Source organism: Oryx dammah, unplaced genomic scaffold (assembly GCF_014754425.2).
Source record: "Oryx dammah isolate SB20612 unplaced genomic scaffold, SCBI_Odam_1.1 HiC_scaffold_20, whole genome shotgun sequence".
Taxonomy (NCBI): domain Eukaryota; kingdom Metazoa; phylum Chordata; class Mammalia; order Artiodactyla; family Bovidae; genus Oryx; species Oryx dammah.
In genome coordinates, this window is record NW_024070204.1 from 65,951,001 (window position 1) to 65,957,886 (window position 6,886).

The following is a 6,886-nucleotide window of genomic DNA, read 5'->3' on the forward strand; positions in this document are numbered from 1 at the left end:
TCCTCTTGAGACACAGAGACCATAATCAGACTGAGGTGGAGTCCATCACTTTGCAAAACAAGTGTCCTTTCACAAGTGTTGTAGGAGGGCGACTTCCCAGTAAGACCAACAGGGAAGAGACGGAGATGTGGTGCAAAGCTCACAGACACCTTGTTCAAATCCTTGCTTCTCCTTGAAGAAGCTGTGTGACCTCAGGTAGACCAGCTGGGCTTGCAGGATCTCAATTTCTTCATCTCAAAACAAATGACTTTCCCGTAAGGCTTCAGTAAGATAATGTAAGGGAAGTACTTGGCACCAGTAGGAATGCTCTTCCCAGGAGCTATTGTGACTTTACGGTTATGCCCATCCCTCCCCACCCACAAAATGTAGTCACTTACTTATTTGCTATTCCTCTGAATCAAACAAAGACGGCAAACCCCAAACAGGCAGCTCCTCACTGGCCCTGACTGCCTCCTGAAGAAGTGAGCTCGCTGCACATGATTGAACCAGACTGCTCATGCCTCCTGTGGGGTGTGGGGGAGGAGGGGTGTCAGGGAAGGGGCTTCTCCTTTGGGTGGGAATGGGCTTGATGACCTCTCAAAATCCCCTTCCACCCAAGATTTTGTTTAGAACCCAGGAAACCCAGGCTCTCACCACTCATCCATTTTCCACAAAGAATCCAGCCAGATTTCCCAAGGGGGTAATGCAAGAGCGAGGGTACCCTGAACCCCTCACAACACACTTCCTCCAGTTCTCATTAGACATGTCTGCTCCTCAAGGGCCTATCTTTCCTGCTGCCCCTGATAATAGTACTCTTCTAAACTCTCCTGCAAAGGCTCTGCCTCCTTTCTATTGGGTCCAGAAATGCAGCTCTGCTCTCAAACATGTCTGCCCCGGCCAGATCAGTTAACAGGATCCACCCTCCTTAGCAGGTACTTTAAAGATTATCTACTTTTCCTGGACCATGGCCTCTGGAGTCTTACTCTACAACCAAAGAGGCTTATCAGAGAATTCCTTTCCTTGACACACAATTTTTCCTGAGAGGAATTCTTCTAATATAGTTTTCTCCATCTTCTTGTATACAATTTAATGATTTCTGTCTCCTCTTCAAAGGAGCTTATATTACCTCCTTATAAAACAAATTATGCCAACAAATATTTATACATGTATATTTTTAAATTTCCCTTGCTCTTTGACCTGTTGACTTTATGGTGTTTTTGTGTGGTACAGCAGCAGTCCCCAACTGTTTTGGCACCAGGAATGGGTTTCACGGAAGACAATTTTTTCAGGGACTGGGGGAGTGTGGAATGGTTTCAGGATGATTCAAGTGCATTACATTGATTGTGCATTTTATTTCTGTTTTGTGGCAGTCTCAGAATATTCCACCTTGACTTTACGGTTAGGGTTTGCGCTCTTATGAGTATCTAATGCTGCTGCTGATTTAACAGGAGGTGTAACTCAGACGGTAATGCAAGCAATGGGGAGCGGCTGTTAATACAGATGAAGCTTTACTTGCTCACCCTCCACTTACCTTCTATTGTGACCAATAGTGGTCCATGGCCCCGGGGGTTGGGGACCTCTGTGACACGACATCCAATAGAGCTAGGCTGCAGCATCACAACTTGCCTATGGGGGCTCCAGCTGACACACTTTTCAGCATTAACTACATCTTGAGATTGAGGGTTCAGTTTCTGTGAAATGAGTTAGCTGCCTACTTCTCCACTTTGAGAAACTCACAACTTACCATCCTTTTAGTAAAAGGGAGTAGCTGAACTGGACTCTTTCCGAGGCTCTGGTGGACAGAGGGCTTTCTCAGTTGATTTGCCGTGTGGGATTCTCACAGAGTCATCCCCCTCCCCCCCACCACACAATTTTGCCTCCTTCAGCGATCCCTGCCAGGCTGTAGTCAGCCAGTGTTCCTGGCATCTCTCAGGTCACATGTCAGGGTAACCTTCAAGGGCAGTGAGACCCCACGATGCAATGATTCTGCTATTAAATCAAAGACGTGGCCCTCTGTTGAAAGGAGCTGGCCTCCTGCCTCTGAATGCAATGTGACGCCTTCTCAGCCAGGAGATGACGGCCTCAGCTGGACACTGCCTACCAATGTTGTCCAGGTAGACAAACTCCTGGCTTCTTATAAATCCTCTCTCACAGTTATAAATTTTTAACAGCATTGCAAAGCAACTTGGGGGCAAATCAAAGGAACCCCACTGAACAGCATTTGAAAAAGTCTAGGCCAACATACCGCCTTCATCCAGGACAGGGACTTAAACGGATGCGGACTGCACTAGGAGCAAATTCTTCCCCAACAGCTGGGTGGGGATGTGGGGCTAGAATGAGTTAGAGCACTTTCTGATGCACTTTGGTCAATGGCCTGCCTCTAAAAGACGCAGTGCTGGCCTTTGCTTGCTTTGGTGGAAATGACACAACTGATCCAGTAAAATGCCTCTCCTGCCCACTTCATTTCTGCATATGCCTCCCTTTCTCTGCTTGCACTGGCCTCTGTGCTTCCCATTCCTACCAAAGTTGCCAGCCAACCAGAAAAGCTAATTCGTCAGACAGCAAGTAACATCAGATTCTCTTTGGGAAAAGTGCTGTTTCTGGGTTCCTGCTACTAAAGGCTCGGTATCCTGCTTTTTGTACAAACACACAGTTGAATGATGAAGAAAAATCTATTGTTGAGCAAAGCTCTAAAGGCGCATGCTCAGTTTTTAAATTGTTCCCTCACTCACTTACTCAACTCAGCCTCTGTTGCCCAAGCCCAGTGCTGTGAGCTGAGGATTCAGAGACGAGGAGCATCCAGTCACAGTGTTTTAGCCAGCAACTGCTGGGTAAAAAACTACCCCAATGTTTAGCAAATTAAAACAGCCATCTGATTATGCTCCTGTATTCCTTTGTCAGGAATTCAACGAGAGCATCATCGTGGCATCCAGCTCCATCACTTCATGGGAAATAGATGGGGAAAAAGTGGACACAGTGACAGACTTTATTTTCTTGGGCTCCAAAGTCACTGCAGACAGTGATGGCAGTCATGAAATTAAGAGACTCTTGCTCCTTGGAAGAAAAACTATGACAGCATATTAAAAAGCAGAGACATCACTTTGCCAACAAAAGCCCGTATAGTCAAAGCTATGGTTTTTCCAGTAGTCATGTATGGATGTGAGAGTTGGACCATAAAGAAGGCTGAGCATTGAAGAATTGATGCTTTTGAACTGTGGTGTTGGAGAAGACTCCTGAGAGTCCCTTGGACTGCAAGGAGATCAAACCAGCCAATCCTAAGGGAAATCAACCCTAAATATTATTGGAAGGACTGATGCTGAAGCTTTAAGTCCAATACTTTGGTCACATGATGTGAACAGCTGACTCACTGAAAAAGACCCTGATGCTGGGAAAGACTGAGGGCAGGAGGAGAAGGGGGCACTAGAGGATGAGATGGTTGGATGGCATCATCGAGTCAGTGGACATGAGTTGGAGCAAGCTCTGGGAGAGAGTGAGGGACAGGGAAACCTGTCGTACTGCAGTCCATGGGGCCACAGAGTTGGACACGACTTCACGACTGAACAACAACACTTCAGGGTTAGCTCCTTGATGCTGGGACCTCAGCTGGGAAGATACAAGGCCCAGAGGTGGCCTGCAGCTGGGGAATAAAATTGCCAAAGTGTCTGGACTGGGGTAACCTGAAGACTATGCCTCCAGACCAGAACGCCTTCATGGGGCCACTCCATGGGGCTTGGCTTTCTCACACACAGCAGCTTCAGAGTGGTCATAGTAACAGGGTCAAAGCACAAGCATCCCAGGCAACAAGGAAGAACAGGACCCTTTAGGATGTAGCCTCAGAAGCTACATAGGATCCTTTGCCCTATTCTGCTGGTCAGAGCCACCACAATCCCACACATACATAAGGGGTGGAGGCACAGAGACTACCTCTACTGTAGAAGGAGTGTCCAGTTACACTGCAGAAGAGTGCGGAGGATGGAATACTGTTACAGCCCCTTTGGGAAATTAAAGATGCTACTCACTATTCAGGGCGGACACAGTGTCTCTAGATGTCCCATCCTCAGGGACATGAGTCACCATCATACACTCACTCACTCAGGTAACCCAGAAGGCAGCTTCATCAATTCCTGACATTATAGAAGTACCTCGTACCTAACGGTTCCAGGGCTCAGAAAGCCTCAGCCTCTCCAGCATTTCTGTAACCCCCTCTTCTCTTTTGCAGGGAGGGAGCTGGGCTACGTCCATGCACGTGTGGAACTCATCTATTGTGTTGGGGGGAGCAGGGAGAAGGGACTGACAAACTCAGATGGGAAAGGTCTGTTCTCTGTAGTCCTTCCCAACCCCCACCCCCACATACACATCACTGAGATTCCACCCCTTTCACCCCCCACCTTCCCTCCTGGTCCATAGCCTCGCCCTCTGGGGCTCCTCTTCCCACCCACCAACCCCAGGACCAAGGATCCACACTGCCCTGTTTGCAGAGCTAGTTTAGCACTCTGCTGCGGCCCCCAGAAGCTCTGCTACTCGCTGAGCAAAATGAAGGCCTTCCCAATTCTTGCAGCCCACCCAGTTAAGAATACTTACTCATCACTCATTCACCAAATGGTGGCTGGGCAGCCACTGTGCGCCAGGCCCTGGGTGGTACACAGGCCCTCTGAATTATGTGACATCTTCTTTCACATCGTTGTTAGGCAAAATGCCCGGAAATGTTATCATCAGTGTTGTATCTGTTGTTATGGGTTACCACCTTCGCCTTCACGGACCCCTCTCACCTCTGCAAGGCATTTCGCCACATACTGTGAGCTCTTCGCTCTCAACTTCAATCATCTGTAAACCATCCTTATAATTTCAGCCAGAAATGTGTGCCACCTGTGTTTTATTGGCTTTATATGTCTTTCAAGTGATTTACTCTCTTACCACTGAAAAAGTTTTATATCACTACCATAAATAGAAAACTATAATCCCTTGCCATACATAGAAGGCAACCCTCAAATTAAATTCTATTTTAAAACTACACTACGAAACTTCAGTTATATATAGAAACCTGCATCTGTGCCCTCTGTTAAAAAGAGAGCATAGGATGTATTGAACAGGTGTTAAGAGACAATCTGTTCCCTCTCTGAGGCTTATTCCTTGGTGTGATTCAAAGAGTTAAAAAGGGAGGTGTGTTCTCACTGAGGGATGTACCACAATTTCAAGCCATTGCTGCAGACCATCTCCTGTCATCTCAGGTACCACAAGGATTTCCATCTAAGTCAATCAGGATAGGAACATTCTGCGGGAGTAGCAACTAATATTCAAACTTTAAAATATGAAGGTTATTTCTTGCCCTTGCCCGCTGTAGGCGGGCAGGGTCCCCACTCCTGGTGGTTCCGGCTTCCAGGCTGATGCGGCAGCTGCCATGCTGACCACTGAGGGTCATGTGGCAGAAAGAAAGAGAGTGGCAGGGAGCCTTAACGCTGACTTCTGCCCAGCAGGGGACACTCACTGCCTGCACTCACTTTCCAGTGGCCAACTGAAGTCACATGGCCAGCCTTGACTTCATCTGGGCAGAAAATATAATCCTACCCTGTGCTAGAAGGAGAGGGAGCCAGAAGAGCTGTGGACGGCCAGCAGGGTCTGCATCCCACGCACGCACTGAGAACATTGCCCCGGGCAGTTGTGCCCCAGACTATCCAGGCATGATTTTCTCTACCGGCCCATGACACTCAGTCAAACCAGGTCATTCCCCATTACTCGACAGTCACCACACTCTGGACTCACTTTCCCCTCCCTCTGTTCAAGGCTCCCACTGACTGGAACACCCTCTCTCTCATCCTTCAAGAGTCTTACCTGTTCCTGAGGCTTTGTATGCCCCCCAAAATGGAAGTCGTAACTGCTCTCCTAGGGTAGCATTATAGATGTTCAGAGCTAGAAAGGACAGACTTCTTCATCTATAGCAGTTTCTAAACCCTGACACTGTCGGCATCTGGGCAGGATAATCCTCTCCTGTGAGGGATGGGCTTGCCCACTGTAGGATGTTAGCAGAATCCTTGAACTTTGTCTGTATGTCAACCGCAACTTCTCTCTCCAAATGCGACAACAAAATAATGCCTCAAGACATCAACTGTCTCTTGGGAGGGAGGGCAAAATTTCCCCCAGTTAACAACCACTGAATTAAAAACTGTACCCAAGGTGACACTGTGAGTTAATGGCTGCACGGGCTGGTGGAGTCCATGTCTTGCCCTCCATTTTCCCATCCAGTGTTCTTGGCCTTGGTACACAGGGATGAGGCTGGAAGTAACAATGAGAAAAATGAGTTGGGCTTATATACCTTTGACACATTTGATGTGCCCAATTGAACTGTTTCATAAAGAAATATGCTGTCACTCATTTAAAACACACACACATTGCTTCTCAGCCTTTTGGCTAAGATCAAGTGTAAAACACACACACACGTAGATATCTGAGCCTGTTTTATATCTTTCAACTTTTGATTCAGCTAAGAGGACAGAAGTATGTCATTTTCCTTCATTTCTACTATGTGAAGAAGAGTAGTGTTCCTCCAATGACAACATCGCTTCATGGCAAATAGATGGGGAAACAATGGAAACAGCGACAGGCTTTATTTTCAGTTCAATTCAGTTGCTCAGTCATGTCCAACTCTTTGTGATCCCATGAACTGCAGCACACCAGGCCTCCCTGTCCATCACCAACTCCCGGAGTTCACCAAAACTCGTGTCCATCGAGTTGGTGATGCCATCCAGCCATCTCATCCTCTGTCGTCCCCTTCTCCTCCTGCCCCTAATCCCTCCCAGTATCAGAGTCTTTTCCAATGATCACTGCAGATCATGACTGCAGCCATGAAATTAAAAACACTTACTCCTTGGAAGAAAAGCTATGACCAACCTAGACAGCATATTGAAAAGCA

General features: G+C 47.4%; 1 pseudogene; it reads left to right on the forward strand.

Annotated features, from left to right (window-relative positions):
- The first annotated feature begins 6,364 nt into the window (after window positions 1-6,364).
- Window positions 6,365-6,523, forward strand: LOC120879714 (annotated as a pseudogene).
- The last annotated feature ends 363 nt before the right edge of the window (window positions 6,524-6,886 follow it).